Source organism: Canis lupus, chromosome 5, assembly GCF_011100685.1.
Source record: "Canis lupus familiaris isolate Mischka breed German Shepherd chromosome 5, alternate assembly UU_Cfam_GSD_1.0, whole genome shotgun sequence".
Taxonomy (NCBI): Eukaryota; Metazoa; Chordata; class Mammalia; order Carnivora; family Canidae; genus Canis; species Canis lupus.
The window spans coordinates 5,792,779-5,817,983 of record NC_049226.1 but is presented as its reverse complement, the minus strand read 5'-3'; the positions used below and the strand labels follow the sequence as shown (position 1 = coordinate 5,817,983).

The window sequence follows — 25,205 nt, the reverse complement described above, 5'->3', positions numbered from 1 at the left end:
AACGGGTCTGAAAATAGTTCTCACTCTCAGGAATCATCCACAGGAAAGACAGGTTAGTATCTGACTCCTATTTAAGCAGGAATGCATTTGGACAATTAACGGTAGTTACGATAACGGTTACAAGGGCTTCTAGCTTTCAGCAGTTCTGTTGTTACTTCCGATATGGTCCCAACTTCAAGCCTCTGCAATAAGGAATGACACATTTTCTGCCCTACCTCCTAGTAGGCAACCCAGGATGATGCCTCATTTGAGGCATAGATACTCAGTGGGGATAAGAGATCCCTACTCAGTCTGCTGAAAACCCTCCCTCTCCTCAGACAGGCATGCATTTCAGTGGGGCAGAAAAACAATTGACCATTGGCTTTATTTCTGAGGAGGAAGCAGTCACCTGCCCTACACAGTCACTGACTCCTCATGTCGTCTGGGGATCATTAATTAATGTTTCTGTGCCCCATGGGTCATAGTGGATGTATGAAGACAAATGTAAAGAAAATGCTCTTGGGCACCTGAGTGGCACAGCTAGTTGAGCATCTGACTCTTGGTTTTGGCTCAGGTGATGATCTCGGGGTCATGGGATTGATCCCCACGTTGGGCTCCTCAGTGCAGAGTCCGTTTGAGATTCTCTCCCTCTCCCTCTGCCCCTCCCACTCATTCTCTCTCTCTGTCTCTCTCTCTCAAATAAATAAATCTTTTTTAAAAAAAGAAAAATGCTCTTTTCACTCAAAGTTTGGTCATGGTTTGGACTTTGGGGAAATTTCCTGAATGAGACCAGCCGACTCTCAGATTCCTATTTCAAGCTACACTTGGTCCTGGTAGCCTGTTTGCCCCTAGATCTTGTGGGTTCCCCTAACTGGTTTTCCTGTTACTGGTCTTACCCCACCACCCATCCACCTTGCACTTTGCAAATCAAGCAACCTTCCTAAAACATAAATATAATCTTATATGGCTCCCCACCACCTTCAAGATACTGCCTGAGCTCCTTAGCATCCCACACAAAGTCATCTCTCACGTGTACTCTCTCTGCAGCATCCCTTGCATCATCTTTCCTCACCCCTCCCCATGCCACCCACCCCGCACCAGCTTGGTATTCCTTGTACCTGCCACTTATATGCTCTCTCATGACTCCATGTTTTTGCAAATGCTATTTCCTTTTTCTGCAATGCCTTTCCTCCTGCCCCCCACAGGCACCATCCTGCCTACTACGGGAGTTGAAGATTATGCTTTCATAAGGACTTCTTCGGGCAAAGTAGAACATCCCTCCAGTGCATGCAGGGATTATATCATGACTACATTGCTGCGTGGTAGTCCTTATTCATCGTCGTATGTATCCTGCTGGAGGGTAATCACTGGTTCCCACATATGTACCCCCTAAACTGTAAGTGCCATGAGAACTGGAGCTGTTCAGTAATTTCCCAGGACCTAGCACAGTTCCTACAACATCACGGGTGCTCATTATAAGCTTAAGGAAAGGCAAATGAGGAAAAAACCCATATGTACATAATAATATTAATGAGGACAATATCGATGAGAAGAAAGGCAATAGTCATTATTAGCATCTTAAATGGTAGAAGCAAGAGGGGTGAAGTTTGGGTCAAACTCAGGGTCACGCTGCCCGGAGAGATAAGCAATCCCAGTGAAAACTTGACGGGAAGGAATTAGGAAACATTGAATCCATGGAAGTCACGGGGCAGGTAAAAGGCAAAGCATGGGAGTCAGAGCTGAACGTTTGGAAAATCACTGAGCTGTGAAAAGGTCCAGGGTAGATTTGTAACCTAGCTTAGAAAAATGAATTACTCAAAACAAGAAAGTGACATGCTCTGCAGAGCAAAGCATTCTTGGCAATTACAGTATCTTATATATGAAATTTATTTAAAAAAAAATCAGAGGAAACCAAATGCCACCAAAGCACCAAGTACCATTCACAAGGAATCTACTCCCTGTGCTTCTTACAAGTTCAGTCCTGCCCCTAAATGACTTGGTGTGCACCTGACACAGAAGAAAATCCATCTTCATGCCTTTAAGTATTAAAAAAAAATGTTTTTGTTTTTTTTCTGATGTCTCACAAATTCTCAGATACCCTTACCTCACTCTGCTTTGAAAAACTGAAGCTGACTGAGTGAGGATAACACTGTCACTAAACAACGTTGAGCAAGACAAGACGAGCCAAGCCCATGATTGAAGAGCACCCACTGATAGACCTGAAAAATTCATATTTAAAATGGCCGCCTTACCACAATCACCATGTTTTGCTCTACTTTATATGCAACTAAAGAAGAAGAAAAAAAAAAACTTTTCCCAAACCTTACCTATTGCAAAAGACAAACTTCTTTGGAGCAACTATGCCTAGAATCTATATGATAGAGATGTTGGGAGAAGGGGCTCCATGCCCGTTCATTCTTGGGTTCACATAAAGCAGAGCACTAGGGAAACAGTTGCCACTCACTGCTACAGAGCATTTGTCACAGCAGAAATTTAGGGAGCTGAACAAATGCTGAGAAATCCAAATGCATTCACTCACAATCAGGCAACATTTCATCAAAGGAAGGAAAGGCATTCGGGAGAAGGTAAGCAAAATGTCTTACCAACACAATTCACCCAGATAAGCCTTGCGCCTTTTCCATAATAGACCTTATTAGCATTTTATCCTCTGCCTTCGTGATGGAGAAGCTCTAAGGGAGGTCCTGCTATTATGCAAGGTCCCTCCACAAGGGAAATGATGCTATCGGGAACAGAATCCTTGCACATATCTCCACTACCAAGAAGGGAAGACTGGAACCAGGCATGGTGGGACTAGAGGCTTTCGCTGTACTCCAGCTCTAGGCTCAAATGGACAAGGGGCGGCGGGATGAAGCTCACAGTGTAATCCAGGTGTGACCAGGAGATGGAGAGCCTCAAGTGAGCAAGTTAAAACCACACTTCTAAACCCCCAGGAGTGGTGGACAGCATGTCTAGACTTGAGGTACGGAAAAAGGAGGGTTACATTTCCACCAGAATGAACTTATTTTTTTCTACAAAGAGGCAATGCTGCATTTCACCCTCTTACCTCATGGATTGCCAGAGTTAAGTGCAGAGACAAAAACTCAATTTCTTGGTCCCCAAGAAAGTAGCCGCGTCCTTGATGGCTGCTTGGAGCCGTCTTGCACCTCTCGTCCAAGAGTTAGGATATCCCGGGTGAGGGTGCTGAGGCCCTGTAGGTTTTTACGAGTCTGAGGGTCAGCTCAGACTGGCTGCCAACTCATCTGTATGCGACAGCTCTCAAAGAACATAGTTTACTTTAGAACTGGATCCAACAAGAGTAGGCGTGGCGGTGGAATGAGCTAGATACACCAGAGGTGTTGGGCTGCCAAGGCTAATTAAGAAGGATCTGTTTATGGAGCCATGGCTTGGAACCAGAAGGCCAGTTCACTCATGCTGACAAGTGTCCCAAGTCAAACGCACGAGGGTGCACTTGAGTGCACACAGGCTAGGTGCCTCCAGGTGTGGGAATTGGGGTCCCCAAGGAGCCCCTCCAAAATTTTCCTGCCCTGTGACTCACTGAGTGACCACAAAAGCTCAGGCTGCCCTGACCTTCTCTTGACCATTCATCCATCTCCCTGGTCCCGGCACTATGTAGAGCTTTGTAGCAGGGACTTTACAGGACAGACAGGGAGCAACACCCATGCTCTACCGACTGTGTCACCTGGGGACAAACTCCTAGATGCTCACCCTCTGAGGTCTGTGGTGGGGAGTGAGGTCATGTATGTGAAGCACTTGACATTGAGTAAACACTCATGAAAACCAACATACCCCAAGCATCACCTTTCTGTCTGCCTTCCTACCCCCAACCCTAGGGCTTGCCTCCCTCTAGTCTGTCCTGAGGGAGAGGAGGTCTTACAATCAGAGATGCTCTCTCAGAGTTCCTCCCTGTCACGGTGTCCTCCGTGGACTTTCCTGCTGGTCACCACCACCCCACCCCACCCCTGGAGCATCTGAGAACAGTCTCCTTGATGAGCTGTCGCTTTGTTTCCATGGAGTGGTTGGGAGGGTGGATGGTGCACGATGTGGGCAGGCCACACATCCCTTCACCGCCTGCCCCCTTCTTCTTCAGTCAACACCACACAATGTGGTGTGAGGTTTCAGGCTTTTACTGGAGGCTCAGCGATTAAAAGAACAGAAGAAACTGGAGAGCGGCCCCGTGGTTGGGAGGCCACCTGTCAGTGGTGCTGCCCCCACCCCCTCAATTACACAACAGAGTTCATACTTAGTGATTTTGCACAGGGAGGATAAAATGGAAATGAATGCATAATCACATGGAAAAAGGAAATGTTCTTTCCAAACACTTGTAAATACAATCAGGTGTTACAGTAAACAGAGAAGAATACAGTAGGTGTCAGTAAAGCAGCTTACAGTCGCATTTCCCGTGTGAAGTTTGACCGTAAGCGGCCTCTCCTGGGAGCAAGACCATGGGAAAGGAACAAGAGGAGAGATTCAAAGCCAGGGCTAGATGTGCCTTTCCCCCTTCACGGGAGGTCTCCCGTGGGCACGCCAGTTCCCACCCTTGCTCCTCTGTCCCTAGGTTCTCCTTTTTCTCCAAAAGTACCTCCTTTCTCAACCCTCAGCTGTGTGGTCCTCTACCTGCCTTTCCGGGTATCCTGACCCCACTGGCAGGATAACCTCCCCACACCCGGTTCGCACCCCGCCCCCAGCAGTGCACTTCCTCAAGTCTGGCTGTGGGGGCCGTGAGATAGCATCTTGCAGACGTCCAAGGACAGGGAGAGGGGGTGCCCGAGTCCGAGTGAAAGAGCACAGGGCCCACCCGGGAAGGCCGCTGCTGGCAGGGGAGGCTGGCTCCCCCGGCAACAGTTTAGCTGGAGAATTTCTGTACCTTCCCGAAACTCCAGGGCAGGCTAGGAGGCTTCAGCACTGCCTCCATGTCTCTGTCACTCAGAATCAACCTTGAGTCTCATCCCATGGCTCTCCCGGAACCTTCTCTATTTTCTCTCACCTACGTGTTTCCCCAAATAAAATCTTTGCACCATCAATCCTATCTTGGTGCCTCTCCTCCCAAGCCCTGGGCTGGCACCTGCTTTTTGGCCAGGATGGGAGCTCTCAGGTGGCCCTGACTCTCAGAGACACTGGGGTGGCACAGGACAATTCAAGAAAAGGGCTTCTCTGATCCAAATTCCAGGGCAGGGGCTGACATCCCGAGTCCAAGTGTGAGCCGTGGGTATGCCTTTTAATCCCCCAATTACCCACCAGACGACTGGAAATACCCACACATGCAAACAGGCACCTCTCAAAAGTAAACATTAATTCCTGATGACAGTGCAGAGCAAATCCCAAATGAGGAAAATAAATGGTTTCCTAAGTGCCTTATTCATTTGCACGGCAAGTACTTCCTGCACGAAGCAGCCAGAACGTGTCATGCAGACCAGGTAATTATCTCACCTCCATCCCCCACCGGAGAGAAGGCCTCTGGGGACCCAGGGGAAGGAGAAGGAGGCCGTTGCTAGGCAACAGAGAGGGGAGGGCTGATGCTTCTTCCATTTCCACGAGTCTTGGTTATGAGATGCGAGGGAGGATGTCTGACCCCTGGAGCGCGGCACCTGCCACGAGGTGCCTGTCCTCAGTCTGCCCCCCGCCCACCGTCTGGGAGGAATCCCGTCGCTCCTTCCTGCTCTGCGCACCCAGAAAGTCCTCAGCCATCTGGCTCCAGCCCCACGGTGGCCCCCAGCTAGCGCCTGGCCCTTTGCCTTGGCCCTGGCCTGCAGCCTTCACCAACAAGTTGGCCTCTCCACCCGGAGCCTCCCTGCCTCCGCGCCTGGGCCGGGGCCCAGAGTCAGTGCAATGGTTTACTTTTTTCTTTTTTCTTTTTCTTTTTCTTTTTTTTTTTTTTTAAAGAAATCTGGAACATTTCAAAGATATTCTTACTTGTGACTAATATCCCAACAGGAGCCATTTGGGTAGATAACTGGTCTCTAGACATGCCTGTCTGACCTAGGGGAAAGCGCGGCATCCCATTCCCACCGCAAGGGTATAGCACCTGACAACGTCCAAGAGGCAAGTGGCAGCCTGGGCCGCGGGGCAGGTGTCGGGCAAGACCAGGTCCTGGGCTCTGGGGCTCGCCTGGACAATCGGGGTGCGAGGCGCACGTCACAGCAGCAGTACTAAGGCGAGGCCTTCCTGGTCTGAACAGAGGAAGGGGAGGACCCACTGTGAGCTGAGCATCCTGTCTGCGTGGGGGCTTCGCCCACAGCAGCTCAGTTCTCCTAACAGCCTTCGGATTAGGCATTACTGTAAACCGTGTACTCATGGACCAGCGGACACTCCCATCTCCAGGTGCTCATTTGGCATGTGACCAAGCTGGGGTGTAAATTCAGGCCCCCCTCGGATGCATCAGCTCTTCCCAGCCATCACCTCACTGAGGTGATCATCTCCCGGGTGGGCCCAATGTCCGCAGGTGAGGAAACGGGTTTGGGTCATTGTCCTGCCTCCACTCTAGTTAGTGAGACAGCAGGTCTTGGGTGGCTGGGTAGCTCAGTGGTTGAGCATCTTCCTTTGGCTCAGGGCGTGATCCTGGCGTCCCAGGATCGAGTCCCACATCGGGGTCCCCACAGGGAGCCTGCTTCTCCCTCTGCCTGTGTCTCTGCCTCTCTCTCTGTGTGTGTCTCTCATGAATAAATACATAAAATCTTTAAAAAAGAAAGAGCAGGTCTTATTAGACCCCCTGAAATTAACATAATATCATATGTCAACTGTACTTCAACTGTATTTCTTTTCAAAAGAAAAGAAAAAAGCAGTTCTAACTGTACCCTTTCAGCCCTGACCTCCTCATTTGGGGAATCTGGAAAAGAAATTAAAAAGAATTTTGCGATGAAAATATGGTAGGTCCATGTTCATTTTTGCTCCCACCGGAACGCCATGAAAACGAGAGGCAAGGAGTTTGAAGAGGTAAAAAAAATCCACAAATACAAAGAGAATGGGAAAGGCGACAGTCAAGGGATTTTGACAAAACTCAGGAAGCTGGAGAGCAAATGAAGAGGGCAACCCAAGTGGCGGCTGGGGGAGCCAGCTGCAAGGTCTCAGCCCCCGGGGGTGGGGGCCCGGCGGCCCCAAGGCAGCGCTGCTGTGGGAGGCTGTGCCTGCAGAAAGCAGCGTCCCCAGCCTGGGCTTTGAAGGTGACCGTGGAGAAAAGCAGAGCATGAGGATTTGGGTTCTTCGAATGTAGCTGAGGGCAGGGGTGAAACGCTGAACTGAAAGCAGCAAGGGGGTGGCGTGGAAATGGGCCTTCCTGCCTGGGAGACCCCTGCCCCGCTCCTCCCTCTGAGCACCCAGGCCCCTGTCGGTCCCCACACAGGAGAAGCGCACACTTGTCTCTCTCTCTCTGTTGGAAAACACAATGGGCTGAGCGGTAAGACCTCCAGGATTGACCCCCGGGGGTCACCCAAGCGGCAGTAGCTAACCCAGCCCCTCTCCCTTGCAGCTTTGAGCTTGTTGGCACCTCTCTTAAATGTCAATAGGCAGCCACAGGTCATCAGACATTTGAGGGATGGCTCTAACATGAAAGAGAAGGATCAAGACAAAACAGAAAGGGTACCTGGGGAGAGAGGGAGCAGAGAGCAAAATAAACGGCTAAAACCCACACTTAGATGCAGAGAGAAAGGACTACAGTGCAGACATGAGCAAGGACAGGAAGCTAGATCTTTGGACTATTGTGTGTCACACGAGGATGCGCCCGCAGCAAATGATGCAGGACAGGTGTCAGGAGCCGATGAAAAAATCCCAGAGACTACAGCGGAGCACTTTTTAAAGACATGTTGCACCGCCAGTGCTCCTGATGGCGCAGAGGACCTATCTCGTGACAAAACACAGAAAGAGGACTCAACAACTCTGGACGTCAAAGGGACGCAGAAAAGCTGCACTCCAAATGGGAAATTTCTTTAGAAATATGTTAAGCAGGAGCACCTGGGTGGCTCAGTGGCTGAGCATCTGCCTTCGGCTCAGAGCGTGATCCCGGGGCCCTGGGATCGAGTCCCGAATCAGGCCTCCCTGCAGGGAGCCTGCTTCTCCCTCTGCCTGTGTCTCTGCCTTTTTTGTGTGTCTCTCATGAATAAATAAATAAAATCTAAAAAAAAAAGAAATGTATTGAGCAATTCATCTCACCGGTTTTAAAATATACACCACTATGACGAATGGTAAAACACCTGTAACAAAAAAAAATCTTTAACAACGATTTCAATAAAGCATATGGTAAACATTCTAAGAAAATATCGTGTCACAGTTTAATAGGAAACATGGGGGTTTTTTTCCTTGTGAGTCATCATGGTGTCTTATACTAATAAACTTATGTAAAAAATGATCTAAAAATATTTTAAAAAATGAACAGAAAAAAATGAACAGGAAGCTAGAAAAAGGATCCCCCCCCCCATAAAAGACAGAACATTTAGGAATTAAAAATATCAGATGAGGTAAAATAATTGGAAAACACAGCTGAAAACGCTTGTCAGGATTCTTTTTTAAGGGTCGAGGATAGGAAGGGAAAGACTAGAAAAGTACAGGGTCAGTGTAGGCGACTTGGCATCCTCGTGAGACGACGTGGCAGCCAGAGAACATGCCCAGCTGACCTCCGACTCCAGCCCCACAGCCGCTGAGGACTGCCCTGCACCTGCTGGGACCCATTACTGTCGTTGCTCGGGCCGCTTCCAGCCACCAAGGCAGGTTGGTCCAGGCACGGGTGGGACTCCTCCGACGGCGGCTGTCGCTCAGGACAGTGGTCTGCGACATGACCCCTCCAACCTTCCCTTCCTGTCTCCTGCACCAGGGGCCCATCCACCCTGCACCTCCCCTGCTGCCCTCCCCACGTCCCCTCAAGGGGGCATCTTCCTTGCACGGTCACCGCTGTCCCGGCAACTTGCTTCTTGGAGGACCCAAACTAGCCCACAAAAGTTCCAGGAAGAAGAAAAAACTGGAAAAACGTTACTTCTCAGGGACTGTGCTCCAGGAAATTAGTGGAGGATGCATTTGCCAAAACAGAGGGCAGACACCCCGAGAGAGAGAAAGAGAGACAGACAGAGATGAGAAATCCCAGATGTAGGGACCCAGCGTGGGTGATTGGAAGAGGCGAGCCCGGACGAGGTGAGGGACCACCCTGGAGGACATCTGTCCAGCGGCCTCAGGGACAGCCAGGTCAGCCTCTCCGGGAAAACAGAGTCACGCAAGGTATATAAGAGGGTTTCGTGGTTCTGAGGGGGATTTGCACGATGAACGAGTAATAGACACTCAAAGAACGAGGCAAATGTGAAAATTGTTAGCGCCACTAAATACAGACATTTATGAAAAAGAGAAAGTGTATTTAGAATACACCACTTGGCTCAGCTGTGAACAGCATTCAGGGAATCGTAGTGATGTAAACACTGGGCATTGAGCTAATAAAATTTTTGTCATAAACGTGGGAGGGAGTGGAGGCAAGGAAGGAGCGGAAACGGGAGCGCTTCCCCAACGGAGGCCTAAGTCCTCACCTCCCAGATTAGGGAGTCAGTAGGTGATGTCAAATAAGGAAAATTGATACAGTACAAATTCTTTATTTAGAAATAAATAAATAAATAAATAAATAATAAATAAATAAATAAATAAATAAATAAATAAATAAAGAAGGAAGTAGGGATCCCTGAGTGGCTCAGCGGTTGAGCATCTGCCTTTGACTCAGGGCGTGATCCTGGGGTCCCGGGATCGAGTCCTGCATCAGGTTCCCTGCATGGAGCCTGCTTCTCTCTCTTGCCTGTGTCTCTGCCTCTCTCTCACTCTCACTCTCTCTCTCTCTCTGTTTCTCATGAATAAATGAATAAAATCTTTAAAAAAAAAAAAAAGAAAGAAAGAAGGAGGTAAATATTCAATGAATGCCTTTTCCCAGCGCTGCAAGAGCTGCCAGTGACTTGGAACAGCAAACACTGAGTGACTTGGGGTATTTCCACTCAGCGTGTCCTTCCGGGTGGAAGGAAAGGCAGGTGAAGGCTAAGGTCACCGTCACTGTGAGCCTGTCCTTACGTCCTCTCCCCCCACCCCCTAGCGTGTGTCCCAGGACAGGGCCCTTCTCAGGAAGACACGTCCAAGGCTGGTGCTCGGGCTTTGGGCCGTGTGGTGGTGATTTTTTTTTGGGGGGGGGCATAGTTTCCCCACCTTGACTCTGATTCTGGGAGGGGGAGCTTGTTTGGTCATATGGACCACACCCTGGGGCCACCCCACGTGTCCCAGAGCCAGGCAAAAGAGCCCAGCAGCGTGTGGCTCGAGACTTCCTGATACATGGCTCTGTCACCAAAATCTTGTGCTCTTTGCCAAACAAGCATGTCGACGTGTTGCAGTTGAACACAGTGAGACCAAGATGGGATCTTCACTCACCTAGACCACAGGTGGTCTGTCATCTGTACGTAAGGGAGGGGATTTCCCGTGTCCCCGGCCACCTCCGCCCTATCCAGGTGGTGAGGTAGGGCTCCCAGGACTTGATGGGGACCGGACGGACACAGGGGCTCTTTGATGGAATATGTTCTTTCATCTTCAGGCTTTGATTCTCTTGAGAATCCGTGTCTGGTGGAAGAGTGGCGGTCAAATCGGAACACGCCTGCCACGGAGGAGGAGATAATCCCACGGAGCTAACAAAAAGGAAAGAGCATTTCTGGGCGGGTCTCACGACCGAGAGGTTTCGAGAAGGCCATCTGCGGGAGACGAAATGCTTTTCCTCTGAAACACCCACGGCCCTTGAAGATGAAAGCATATCGCTCTGTAAGAAATTCCAGGTCAAGGGGCTTTTTAAGAAAAGAAATAGGATTGAGTGAAGCGAGGATTTTGGTGGTGATTCCATTTAATCCACTAAAAGCTGAGTCGAGGGCCTTACTGCGTGAAAGGCACAGCGCCAGGCACTTGGGGAGCTACAGAGATGAATAAAACATGACCCTGGCCCTCAAGAGTTTGACATCTGGGGTGGAGAGGACAGTCACAAACACAGGAGGCGCAGCACATGGAAAGTGCTATGAATACAGAGAAGGTTACTTGGGGACGCTCCATTGAGATGGCGGTGTTTGGCCTGGGTGCTACTGGAGAAGTAGAATTTCACCGGGGGAGGGTCGTGGAACGTGGTGAGTGGATGAAGGAGAACTAGTTTGGAGGCTGGAGAGCAAAGGTAGGTTGGGGCCTGTAGAATATTCAGGGGAGGAAGGTTGTTCAAGAGAAGATGCGCTGGTAGATGAACCAGGGACAAGATGGCGGAAGGACAACCTGCTCGTGTCCACTTCCTACCGCGTGACCGATGCGGCCTTGAGGGAGGAGACAGACACCCGCAAGGCCAGCATGATGGACCATGACGCTTGCAGCTTTTCTTTGTTTTATATCTTCTGTCTCTTGAGGAATTTTGCCATGTTCCTCTCAGAATCTTGTGTTTATGGGTATCACCACCAATCCCGACAACTCTGCGCGCTTCCCGCAAGTGTGAGATGTTTCCTCCCCTGGGACGTTGCCGGGGGCACACCCGGCAGGCCCGGCCCCTCGCACAAGGCCCCGCAGCCCGCGAGTTACGGCCCTGCCGGTCGCGCCCGTCAGAAGGCGCCATTAAACAAGGAGGAGAAGGTGCCAGGAGGCTGCACACTTGGCCCCGTGCCTCTTTCTGCCAGGCTTTCTAGAAAAAGACGCCAGCCTGCAGCAGTGCCCCGAGGCCTTCCCGCGGCGCAGAGAAGCTCCAGAGACAGAGGCTCCACTCAGTTCCCCCAGGAAGGGCTGCCTCCGTCCTCAACAGCACCAGTTATTTCCCCTCCCCCGGCCCTTTGAGGTAAATGGAACGTGGCTGTCGGCTGTTTGCTCCAGGTAGACTCCGGGCAACGAGCGTGACCGGATTCCAGGTCTCCAGGTCGTTGCCGAGAATGGAAGCCTCCCCAAGGCCCTGGACGGGTTCTCAGGCGCCTGCGGCCTGTAGGCCTCCTGGTCCACCTCGGCCCGCTCGGCCCCGGGGCCTGCTCTCTTCCAGCCTGTACCCACCAGAGGCACCGCGGGACCCTGCTGAGGCCTGAGGGGGAGAGAGACCTCCTTCCTGCCCCTAGTGGAGGCGCTTTGCTCTCCTCTCTCTTCTGCGTCTCCGTAAAGGATGCAGAGATGTTCCTTTCTAGCCCCATTTTAGGAGTGAGGACAGAGGCCTAGCAAGCGCCGTCCCTGCAGAGCCTTCCTTGCACGGCCTGCCCCCAAAGCTCCCGGGCTTGGCGGTTGCACCCGGGCTTGAGACGCCTGCTCTGTGAACTTGGCCCTTCCAGTATTTCCCATCTCTAGATCCCAGACCAGCAATCTGAAAAGCGTTGGTTGCACCCCCATCTTGCCAGGCAGATTCCCAAACACCCCCCCCCCCCACCCTCACAACAGTGAAAGGGACCCTGGCCTGCCCGCGTTTCCCATGCTTTCTCCCCTCAGTGACATCCACGCAAACACTCCAGCCTGCCTATCGTCTTCCTAAAACCATGGTCCCGGGAGCCCAGTGCTCCAGAGGGGCGCTCCAGCCAGCCCAAGTGGAATGGACCATCACCTCCTTCATGTTAGAATGCTTCATGCTCTTATTAATACCTCCTTAGATCTCATAGGATGATTGGCTGCTGAGCTGGAGGTGACTTTTGTTTTGTTTTGTGTTGTTTACAAATGCTAAATAACCCATACAGCCCCCTGCCAGCCGTTGAATGGCTTGTTTTTAGTTGACCACACAAATGGTAAGTAAAGGAAGTGGGACTCAAATCCAAGATCCTAACTCCACTGTGCTATGGAGGCATAAATATTAAGCAAATCGCAACGACAAAATACTCCCTCAATATGTTTCGTGGTCTTTGAGCCTCCAGAGGCCAAGCAGGGCACTTGGTAAACCTCTAGGAGGAGCCCAGAAACTCTCTCCCCTGAGCCTGAGGGAGCGCCCGGGGCTTGATAGCGAAATTACACACCCAGGTTCTCGAGTCTCCTCTTCCTTTGTTTTTAAAATGTCTTTTACATTTCTCTTCTTTTTGAAACTTTTTTTTCCCTTTTATTATAATCTGAGAACTACTGCAAAACAAGCAAAGACAAAACCGGGGGTCGCTTACTATATATAAACACACATAAAAATAAATACATTAAAAAAAAGCCTCCTTGGGAAAGGACGAAATAATATAGGTCACTTTAGCCCTGGGACCAAGAGGATGTCTGGTGGACTGAGGAGAGGAATACAAATAGGGCCGGGAGCCAGCCCGGGAGCCCCCGGGGCAGCTGCACCACAGAGATCCTGCTTTGCATTCTGAAGACTCAGCTGCGGGTGTAACCTCACCTCCTCCCCAGCGGAGGGGAAGCCGGAGGGGCCTCCCGAAGTCGGCCTCCCTGGGCTTCTCCAGAAGAATCTCAGACTTTAAGGCAGCAGATATGTCTTTCTCCCTTACCTCTTGTTGTCTCTGGCTAACACTTTTTTTTTTTGTCTTTGCCCCTTTTTTCCATGAGCACAGCTCTCTCCCTCCCTAGGGAGGTTCTTTGTCTGGGTCATCGTTGGGTCCTGCGGAGTTCCTCAAGCTCCAGAGCTCCAGAGCCTCATACCTTGTCCAAACAATGATTGAAACTGAGTCTTCTCTTTCCTTTGCCTTGTACAGCCTGCAAAAGTAGGGCACCTGCTCCCCTGCGAAGCACTACCAGCCTCCAAAAGGAACCTTCCAGAACTTGCCAGCGAGTGTGCTCAAGGTCAGGCACAAGCTGCATGTGCCATGCTACAGTTTTCTTCTTCTGCTGCCCTGCCAGCTCCCCCAGCAGTGATGTCATCTTGACAGAGCACCCCATGCCTCCCTTCCACTGGGGCCACCCTGACACATGGGCCTCCCCATACCTTGCCACGCACGCTATGGCAAAGTGAGCAGAAGAGGCACATTCCATCCTGCAGAGGGGTTCGGTTTAATGGAAAGTTACCAAGGCAGCCACACCAGGACCAAGACACACACCCACGGGGCCTGAGCTGAGGACAACGTGGAGTGCCCCACCCTCAGCGGCACTCGGGGTCATGCCTCCCCTCCGAAGACCAAGGGTGGCTACTTGGTGACGTGGTCCCGCCAAGGGCCAACGTGCTTCCCTTAGGGCTACAATCTCCGTGGCAGCCAGTAGACTCTTGGAGGACCACCCTCACCACTCCTGCAGACATGCACAGACCTTCCAGAACCCTATAGAGCGTGCAATTCAAGCTAGGGCAGCTGACCACGGAAGGAAGGGTTGGAGGATGGCCTTGCCTCTTATACGTGTCTGTTTGAGGGGCAGATCTGGGGCCAGGACAGGGCAGGGCGGAGGACCAGAATCATGCCAGAAACGTTGGAAAAGCTGGAGGGAAGGGCCTCTGTGTTGCAGCAACACCAGCCTTTGCTGGAAGGGTCTCAGATACTTCATTCTAGATTCTTGGTTGCTCCCACGTGTCCCCATAAAATCAGGAGTCGATATAAATACGTTCATGCATTCTCACCCGGTCACCTCTGTGCTCACTGACCGCTCAGGGGAACAGGGGAGCGGTGGGCAGGTAGCAAATTCCCCTTGCGCAGGTACCCGGCAGGCGCTTTTCCCAGGCTCCCGTAGCAATGAGGGTCAGCTTCTGAACTCAGGCACACAAACCTTGGCTCTGGAAATTGCCAACTTTTCTGCAATGATGAAGCACAAGTATCCTGCGCCAGTCTAGTGACCTTGAAGTTGCTGCCTTTTCCACCACAGTAGTTGATGTGAACAGTCCTTCCCTACCACGGTGACCGGCCCAGCCGTCACCACGTTGCTCAAGGTCTGCCCACTAATGGCCTGGATCAGTCTTCAGTGCCCCCAGGACCATGAACCCCAGGCCCTCCAAAGATATCTAACAACTTGGACTCCAAAGAGTAGGTCTCAGTGTCCTTCCAGCCAGATCCCTGCTATTGCTTGGCCCCACTCCGACTTTGGGTGAAATTAATGAGGATCTCATTCAAGGGGAGGACATGTGCATTAGGATACGGACCCTAGATTTCAGGGTGACACCCTCAGGGAGCTTGGGTCATATGAAAAACATGAGCTTGGAGTCAGGGAGTCTGGGTTTGAGGTCTGCCTTTGCCACTTCAGAGCAGTACGACGTTATGTAACCCTTGAGTCTCAGCTTTTTCTTTTGAAAATGGGACAAATTCTAATCGCCTTACACAACACTGTGTGGACATTCCTTATTATTGCTAAGTGCGAGATAAATGTTGCTGACTATTATTATTATTATTATTATTATTATTATTATGTGTAATACTAAGATCATATATGACCGGGATATTAGGAAATCCTGGTTTTAGTTCTAAGTCCTCTACCAATGCCCAGCGAAGGCCATGCCATGCTGTCTCCCACTGGGACATGAAGGTGGAGACAGCTGATTCCAGAGGCCCCGGGGAATGCAGGGGCTGTGGGAATGGAGATGGCAAGTGGCTGACATGCTCTTTGGGGATTGGAGAACACAAATAGGGCCTGGCCTAGGCTTGGGTAGCATGATGTAGGGCTGGTCTTACCCTCAGGCAAAAAATCCCAGCAATGAACTCTCCTCCCTGAAAGGCTCTTGGCATCAATTTATAAAACTATCATCATGGTAGCTTCCCTTTATCTGGCTTATCCTTTGCAAAACACTCTTGTGACCATTATGCTATGTGGTCATTTAAACAAGGGAAAGTAACTGCAGAGAAGGGCGAGTGATGACCCTGGCCTCATGATCCTGGGTCAGATCAACATTCTTGTCCTCATGACCCGAGCTGCCCTGGTGTTCTGGAACAGAAATGATATGAGCACAGGCAATTCTTGTTCTCCACCTTTATTTGTGCAACCCCACCCCTTTCCTCCTGACCTCACCCATCCTCCCTGGCTCATTAGGCAGAGGCGGTGTGCGCCCATCCCTGGACCCACTCCTGTCTTGACCTACAGATCCTCAGCAGAGGAGAAAGAGCCCTCCCAGCCCCTCTCACCAATTGCTGTAGGGCTTGGTTTCTTCCTTTATGAAAACACTGGGGCAAATGATCATCAGGTTCTCTTGAGATAAGGGGGAGTTTATTCTCTGGGAACAACTGCCCAGTAAGTATTTTCCAATGTTACTACAAAAGGAGGCAGGGTGGTCCTTTTCTGTGGCCCTGTAGAGCTTGACAGACACTTCATATGTTTTTTTCAATCCCCACCAGGTGCGCCCACTATCAGAGAGATGTAGGACAGCTCGTGCAGAACCCACCATCTAGCAAGTGACCATGTCCCATGACCCAATAAAAATCTCAACATTGTTGGAATGTCAGGGAGGAGCGAACAGTTCTGGGCAGGGAGAGGGTGGAATGCAGGGAGAAGAGAGTCTGAACCCGCTCTAGACAAAGCTGAACCCCTTTGCGTCTCCATGCAAAGAGAAAACCAAAGTATGTGAAGAAAATCACACTGTGAATCAGGTACTTTCTAGGGAAGGGCAAGCCTCATTCAGCAGACTTCAATATTCCAGCCCATTGACTATGACCTTCCTTCTTGTTCAATAGCCAAAACTCATAATCAGTCTACCTACAACTAATGCCCTTTGCTGGATTCCAGGTTCACTCAGCAATGTTCTAATCATGATATGACTTCCTGTTTAGGTCTCTCCCTGTAAATTCATCGACCGGGCCATGGTGTGAGTTCTAGTTCCCAGCACAGGTATGATGTTCACTATGAATAAATAAGTTAGCATTTTCGTCTAGACATTAGGAAGGTAGATTTTAATGGGTGCTCTTGGGAGATGGCTAGGCTTGAAATGAGGTAAATGAATTTGCAAGGACCTTGGCAAATGTACTGAGTTCTGCTGCCTTTCAGGGTCTCTTGGGAGAGAGAGACCTGTCCTCCTCGAGGAGGACTTGGCCTCACAGGAGACACCCAGCGATCACCATTAGCTGTGTTCTCTCACTCTGTATGCTTGTATAACTATTTATTATTTATTTGCTACCATGGCGGTAGGCATCTCTGCAGGCAGGAAATATAACCTCATTCATCACTGCACCTCCAGAACCTACTGCACAGCAAGAGGTCAGCAAATGTCTGTAGAATGGATGATTAAAAATGAATGGATGACTTGAGTATGGAGAGCGTGAATTAAAGAAATGCTTCTACTTTTGCTCTCATTTGAAATCCTAATAAAGTAACAGTTTTAGGAAAAGCATTAACTGTCAAAGAGAGGAAGAGCTGGACAAGACACAGTGACAACAACATTGTCGAAACCAGAAAACACATGTGTCCTATGCTTGTGTAGGAAAAAAACAACAACAACACAGGAGCCAGCAAGTGTATACTCAGAATCCTAAAAGATTTAGCTATCTATAACAGTCTACCTCTGGAAGTTGGAGAGGGGGTGAGCGAAGCAGCTCAAAGAAAGATGATTTGTTGAGTCTCTTTAGGGAGCATAGTAGTTGGAGTTCCAAATGCCCTCCCTGGCTCAGCCCAGGCAAAACAAAACAAAACAAAAAGAACCCAAAAAACAAAAAACTTCTCCTGGTCCTCCCTTGCCACTGGGCTGGAGATCTATTCCTGGAGATGATAAAGCAAAGGGCCCCTGGACAGAGGGACCCACAGCACCATTAAGGATGGGTTTATCATGCCCTGAATAAAGAAGAACTAAGTAAAAATATCCATAGTAGATAATCCCCAATTCTCTTTCCCCGCTTGATTTCAGAGGCTGACAGCCAGGATCTGACCCTCCAAACAAGAGACTGAAAGAGCTGCTCCTGAAAAATCTGACTACTCCCCCCACCCAAGACAAAACTGCTGTCAGGGGTTCCTGCAATGAAATGGCCCAGCCCGAGTTTGTCAACACCATCCTCTGGCCCAGAGCTTCCTCTTAGAAGATTACCTAATAGCTGAGGACTTAAAACAAACAGACATGCAAAAGCCTCTTGATGAAAACAGGGACTGGGCAGGGAGAAAAAAGCTTTAAATAGAAAGAATGCTACCCTCCCCCAAAATGAACCTTAGAAAAAAAATGGAGCTGTTGGAAATTAAAATATGATAGCAAAACCCAAAATCTCAATGGAAAGTTTGAAAGAAAAAGTAGAGGGAATCTTCCAGAACAAAGAGCAAAACCACAAAGAGATGAAATTGGGAGAGAAACGATAAGACAATGAGAGGTTTTGAGGTCCAACATGTAAGTGATAGGCGTTCCAGAATGAGAGAATGGAGAAAACAGGAAGAAAGAAATCATCAAAGAAGCATTGCAAGAAAGTTTTTCAGAATGGAAGGCAATGATGGGCTGGTCTAGCTACCGTGCAGCACGATGGGTGGATAGTCCCACACTGGGTCACATCGTTGGGACACTTCACTACAGGCAAAGGGGAGATCCTGCTCATTTTCAGAAAGGAAAAGGAGGATAATAAAAATTTCAGGAATGAAACTAGGTTTGGATATTTCAACATCATCAAAAAGATGGGTAGAAATGTTAAGACCTCCCTGTAGCGTTCTGAAGGAAAATGATCTGTGATCTACAATGTCATACCTGGCCAAGGTGCCAATCCAGTAGAACAGAGATATTTCAGACATGCAAAGTCTCAAAAAAATTTAACCTGGCAGGCTATCTTTCCCAGACAGGAACTATAGAATGTGTTCCTCAGAGTGAGGGAGTGAACCAAGAAAGAAGCATACAGGAGACATAGGAAATGGGAGGCAGTAAGAGAGAGGGGAAGGGATGAGAGACGCCTGGAGGCCAGCCATGTCCACGGTTGAGAGGGCAATCCAAGAAGACTGAAGGGAGTAGAAAGCTCAGGAGCAGACTCCCCCAAGAGATGGAATCAATAGAACACCTATGTATCTGGACATCTTTTTTAAAAATTTTTTTAAAGTTAAAAATAATAAACAAACAAACAAATAAATAAAATTATTTTAATTAATTAATTTTTTTTCTTGGCCATCTTAAGAAGACCTTGAAACTGTAGGTGGAAAGGTGTTGTTGAGGCTGGTGATAAGAGTAGAGGCAACAAAGCAAAGAAAACCAAGAGTGTTATTGATTCCAGGGAAACCCAAAAGTTGTGCATGACAGAAAAGGTACCCTGGTTAACTGCACAGATGAGCTATGCTCCATTCAGAATTTTATAGACATTTTGGTATTAACACAAGACGATCTGATAGAAATTCTGACAAAACTCCACTGGGGGAACGGGAAATGAGAAAGGAGGACAGAAGTAGTGGGGGTGGAGGACGAGGGGGAGCTAAGGTCCACCTATGCTGCTGGGCGGTTCGTCTTCAGTGGTGGGAAGTTAGAGAGTCTCTAAAACAGAAGTATCTAGAACTATCACTACAGGTGTATTGCTTAGAGATGCGTGGTTAAAACCAACAGGGATAAAATAGCAGAGATAAAAGGCGGAGCGTCTGGAGGTTGGGGGTTGGGGAGGAGGCCTGGCTGTTTTCCTATTAAACAGAGCACCGTGAGGCCTCGAACGCAGGCATTTTTTTCTTTAATAAAACAAAGACAAAAGAGAAAAATGAACAAACGACGAATCGTTCTACCGAGTGAGAAATCTCTGTCCACCACTAGATGGGGGTGTTGGCCCCTTGTGGACACCGCCTGGGCAGGGCCTGCTGGTCAAGCGTCTCCAAGCAGTTTTCCGTAAAGCAGAATGAGATTTTATCAATAAAGCTAGGAAGGAATTATGGCTGTTTATTTTCTGTCATCTTCTAATATCTTCCCTCTTCACGGACAAGGAAGGAAAAAAAAATCATTTGCCCTCAGTGGTGCAATAATTCGAAAGCTCAGCGCTCTGGACAAAATCCAGAGTCTTCTCGCCATTGCCTGCCCCACCTTCTCGGAGCACAGATGTTGATTCAATAAAATCAGCTGTGCAGCCAATTGTGGCAAATGTCTCTCTTGGGCACCCGGGCCTGGACTCAGGAATGAGAGGAAATTCAGGAACGGGCAGCTCGTTTTAGGAACGCTCCCTTGGGCGCTAACGTCAGAAACCAAAGAGGTCCGATGAGAAATGGATTTGGGATCCTCCAGTGACAGGTGGGATGCTCATCGACTCAGGAAGCAGAGCCGTGGGCATGGAAATCAGGCATGAAGAAAGCCTTATTTAATACGTCCTGCAATTACTAGTGACATCTTGATAGCCTGATCGATGGTGTTTTTCCCCTCAGGTCTGTTTTCCTGGAGCCTTCGGGATCTGTGGTCAGCAGGAACCGCGGGCGCGCACTTCTTACCCTCCGCTCTTCTGGGCAGATGGCTTTCGGAGAGAAGTTCTACTAGGGAAAGCTTTTATTAACGGCTGAACCTGGTTCGCCGACCCGACCACAGTGTTTTCCTGACCCTGATCCTTTCTGCGTGGTGCCCCCCCCATCCCCACCCCCCTGCAGAGCTACCCTCCAGCCATTCTGTCCTGTTCCAGACCAGGACAGATGCTCCCCTCCTCCCTCACCCCAGATGTGAGCATGGCCCCCAGTTCTGGCCTCTTCTCTCCCTCTCCACCCTCCTCCAGACACATAAACTAGCTGAGGGGTTCCAGCCTTCTACAGGCGGCAGTCCAAAATCCACACCTCTGTCCCTGACTCCCTCCTCAACTCAGGCATCCGCTCCTTCCTCGTCTCCAACGACCCCCTTCAGGACACTCGTCCAGCCTTTAGTTAGCATGCACTGTCTACACTCCAAGCCTACGTCTCCTTCCCCAGCCACCTGCTCCCTCCGATTTCCTGATTCCCATCATGAGGCATGCATGCATTCAGCAAGCATTTGCGGAATAAAAGGCATGATGTCAGACACCGGGAATGGAAGGATTTAAAAAAAAGAAAAAAAGAAACAAGGTCCACCCCCCTCAAGAAATTTGTCGATTGTAGGTAAAGGAGAGAGATGGGGAATGGAACTCTCAGCACCCACCCCGTGGTCAGGGCTTCAGGGGAGGGAAGGGGCAGGGCCAGGGTGTGACTCAGTATCCCTGGGGAGCCTGGGGCCAGCCCCTCAGTGTCCCTCCTCTTCTCCTTCTTCCCCCCATGCTGCCAAGCACTGGATCTGCTGAGTCTTCCTCAGCTGTGTTTTCTACCCTGTGTTCTCACGCAAACCTCAGCGTGCCGAGGTGTTACTTGGGGGTTTTGTTAAAATGAAGCAGGATTGGGGTGGAGCCTGGAATTCAGGATTTCTTACAGGCTCCCCAGGAGCGGTGCTCAGACCGCTGGCCTCACGGGTGAATAAATGGGTGAATAATACACAAAACGGCTCCAGGAAGATCTTCACAAAAATGACTTTCACATGTCTCCCCAACTCAGAAATCTTCAACAGTTTGTCCCCCCAGCCCTGGCTTGGGCTGCAAGGCCCTTCTGAGAGGCAGAGCTGCACCCAGCGTGGTTTGTGTTCTTGGGCCACCAGAACAAAATAACACACACCCACCCCAAGTGGCTTACACTGATTTACTCCTCATCATTCCTGAGGCTGGAAGTCCAAGATCAAGGAGTCAGCAGGGCTGGTTTCTCCCGAGGCTGCAGTCCTCAGCTTGCAGACAGCTGGCTCCTCTCTGGGTCCTCACATGACCTCTGCTCTGTGTGCCCTGTCCCCTCACCCCCACCCGTGCCTCTCCTTGTGTCCCAATCTCCTCCTCTTATAAAGACACCAGCCGGATTGGATCAGGGCCTGCCCCAACAGCTTCATTTTAACTTAATCATCTCTTTAAAACACTGTCTCTAAATAGAATCACTTCCTGAGGTTCTAGAGGTTACGGCTCCAACAAACAAATCTGGGGAGTTAGAGCGGGTAGTCGGGACACAATTCACCCGTAACAGTCAGGAGCATGGTTTTGGAATCTAGCAAAACTGAGTCATGAAAAGCACCATCAATGACTGCCAGTGAGAGGACAGTTTGTCTGTGCCTCAGTTTCCTCATCTGAGAAATGGCAGATACTACAACCTTCCTCATGAAGGATTAAGATTAAAACATTTAGGGATGTGGAGCACTTAGCTGAGCTCAGCACGTAGTAGGCAGTCAGTTCATTACAGTCACTGTCACCATCCCGTCCTTATGCTTCACCTGCCCTTCCCGCCAGGACCAATCCCTCCCGTCAGGTCCCTGACACCTGGGAGTCTTGCCTCCCCACACCTTTTTTCAATGATCTATATATAAGCCCTTCCACCCATATTTATTCAAATCCTAGTCTTACTTCAGGGCTCACACCAGATACTCCTGTGTGTGTAGCCATCCCTCAGCTCCTCCTCCCCAAGCTGTGCGAGCATTGCCATCTACCCTACACCATCATCCCATCCAATTAGCGCCTATGAAGCAAAACCCAAGTTGTTAATTTGTCTGTTAACTTTTCCTGCACACAGGCTGACCCTCCCAATTAAATTGTAAGGCCCTGTAGATCAAAGCCGCCATCGTACATACTAGTTTTTCTCCAAGTAAACATCCAAATCTCAAACACAGTAGGCCTTCAATCAAAATGGTTTATGAGTACAAACATCCTGATACATGGTCAATATTCACTGATTGAATGGGGGGGGTGTATGCACACACGCACATGTGGTCTTAGTATAAGAAATTGAGAGAAAGAAAAACACCAAATTCAGGGTGATTTCACAATGTCCACAACGTTGTGTCTTGTTTTCTTAAACTGAGTGGCAGCTTCGAGATTATCTGTTACACTATTCTCGTACCTTTTGCAATTCTTAAATACTGCAATTTCATATTCATTACTTGGCACACATCTGTGGTTGATAGGTTGACTTATTAACATACCCAACTAATGTACGAGGAACTCTCCTGACATGAGAGAAAAAGACTTCAAATATTTGTCTTAGAAGAGTTTTAGTTAGGACTTCAGAGTATAACTCAACAAACTCTTTTAATTAATATTTTATCTGGCAGGAAATATTTATGAGACATTACCAGCCTCATAAATGCAAATGGAATTTCTATAAATAGGAGAAAAAACTAATTTCCTGTGTGTCATCTTCTAAAAAGAAAACTTTTATTGTGATTCATCTCTTCGCTCCATGAAGACAGGTAAGAGAAGCCGGTGCAGGTGGACAGAAGCAATGGTTCCATCCTCTAACGAACGGTGGTAACACCCACAAATTCCCAGTGCTTTCGAGCACCCCCACATCGATTTTCAGGCCTTGAAAGATGCCCCCAGCACCTGCCAAGGCCCCTGAGCTTCAGTTGTGTCTTCAGTTGTATCCCCTGTCCTCAAATGTTGGGCGCGTTGTCAGGGAGACTCGGGCATATGGAAAGGTTAAGGCTCGCCTCCCTTTCCAAAAACCAGTCAGGACGACAACATCCATGTTTCTCATTTTTCAGATCTAGGCCAAGAACTGCACCCAGCTTTTCTGTCTCCTGGTCCCAGGTCCCATGGCTGTGAGAAGACTTACAAAACATCTCCCACCCTACATTTTGCTTCAAAGTCACCCAGCCTCCCCGATTTGGCAGAAGAAATCCTATAGTTTTTATACTGAATCCAAGAGCAATGGCGACCGCAGGACGGAGCCCGTCACAGGCTCGGTAAATGCGTATGATGCAGGTCGTCCACACCAGAGCCACACAGTCCAGGCTTCTCCCAGGAGCTAGGAAATTAAGGAATTAAGAACTTTCTTCTCAGAGTGTTAAACCATTAGATCAACATGTAATGGATGAGCAGGAAGACAGGCTAAATCTCCTAAGGGGCCTTAGAGATTTCCTACTTCGGGCTGATTGCAGCCACATGAACAGCTGACCCCTCGATGGAGAGAGAGGAGGGGGGTCCAGGGCGCAAACCCCAGCAGGAACCCTATGTGCTCTAACCTGGGTAAGGGGCTGCGTGTGCAATGCCCTGGGAGGCAACAGGAGCCCCGGGGTTGCCCTCAGGAGACCAAGCTTCCATGAGGCCGCCATGTTGCTGCTCTTACAGGAGAGGCCAGGCTCCATGCACCGCAGTGCCAGTGACAACCTGTGTCTTCTTGTAATTTAATGAACCAAGTTTCCTGTTGTTGACAGTGTCCACTCGATAAACATTCACAGAGCATGCACGCTAGGTGCTGAGGCAACAGCAGAGGGGACAGGCACAGTCACTGCCCTAGGGAGCCTACAGCCTCATGGACGCGGGTCCCACACACTGGATCAGGTGGCCTGTGGGGAGACAGGAGACACTCTCTTGGAGCCCCAGCCCCAGCAGGGGTGTTGAACCCGGAGAGCTGGCCCTCGGAGCAGTCCCCCACCCCACTCTCACCCCTCCCCTGGCTGCAGGCCTCTCTCTGCAGGGGCCCCAGGTGCGCAGCCTGGCCCCAGCTCCCAGGACCAGGAGAGGCCAAGAGGCAGGCAATCCTGTGTCCTCAGGCAGGGAGGGAGGAAGCCTAAGGGGACGAAGGCAGCTGCTCTCCTGGCCTGGGCCTGCGCTCACTTTCCTGCGGCTCTGGGCCCGGAGGCCCCAGGCCCCGGGGTCTTATTTGAGCCCAGGGAGCATTTCTCACTTTTCCTTCCCCACCCAAGGTCACCAGGCTGGAGAGGGCAACCAGGGGGTGGATGGGGCGGGGAGGAGGGCTGATGGGGTGGGCAGGGGGCAGCTGGGGTGGGGATGGATGGGACCGTGGGTAGGGGGCGGTGGTCAGGGAGCGGCACATGAGTCTCCTGCCTCTGGACCCGCATGGGCAGCAGCAGAGTCACCAGCAGCCCATCCGCCTCTCTCCTCCCAGATCTCTGTCTTCTAGGTTCTTCCTTCTTTCCTTCTGCTCCACCGCACCCACTAAACACGTGCGCTGGCACACATGCACACGCGGGTGCTCACGCAGACACCGGTGCACGCCCACACACGCACATACGAGCGCTCACACATGCACACCTGGGTGTTCACGCAGACACCGGTGTATGCCCCCACACACACGCGAGTGTTCACACATGCACACGCGGGAGCTCACACATACACACGCAGGTGCCCATGCAGACACAGGTGCATGCCCACACATGCACACGTGGGTGTTCACACATGCACACATAGGCACTCACGCAGACACAGTTGCACGCCCACACACACACGTGGGAGCTCACACATGCACACGTGGGCACCTACGCAGACACAGGTGCATGCCCACACACGCACACGCGGGAGCTCACACATGCACACGCAGGTGCCCACGCAGACACAGGTACATGCCCACACACGCACACGCGGGAGCTCACACATGCACAGGTGGGGGCCCACACAGACACAGGTGCATGCGCACACACACACGTGGGCGTTCACACATGCACACGCGGAAGCTCACACATGCACACACAGGCAGTC

General features: G+C 50.2%; 1 protein-coding gene across 1 annotated transcript in view; it reads right to left on the bottom strand.

Annotated features, from left to right (window-relative positions):
• KCNJ1 (potassium inwardly rectifying channel subfamily J member 1) overlaps positions 1 to 3,259 on the bottom strand; it is a 31,713-nt gene extending 28,454 nt beyond the window's left edge. The window contains exon 1 of the mRNA XM_038535661.1: positions 3,044 to 3,259. The gene's annotated coding sequence lies outside the window, so the exon portion shown is untranslated. The remainder of the gene's footprint in view (positions 1 to 3,043) is intronic.
• Positions 3,260 to 25,205: the final 21,946 nt, after the last annotated feature.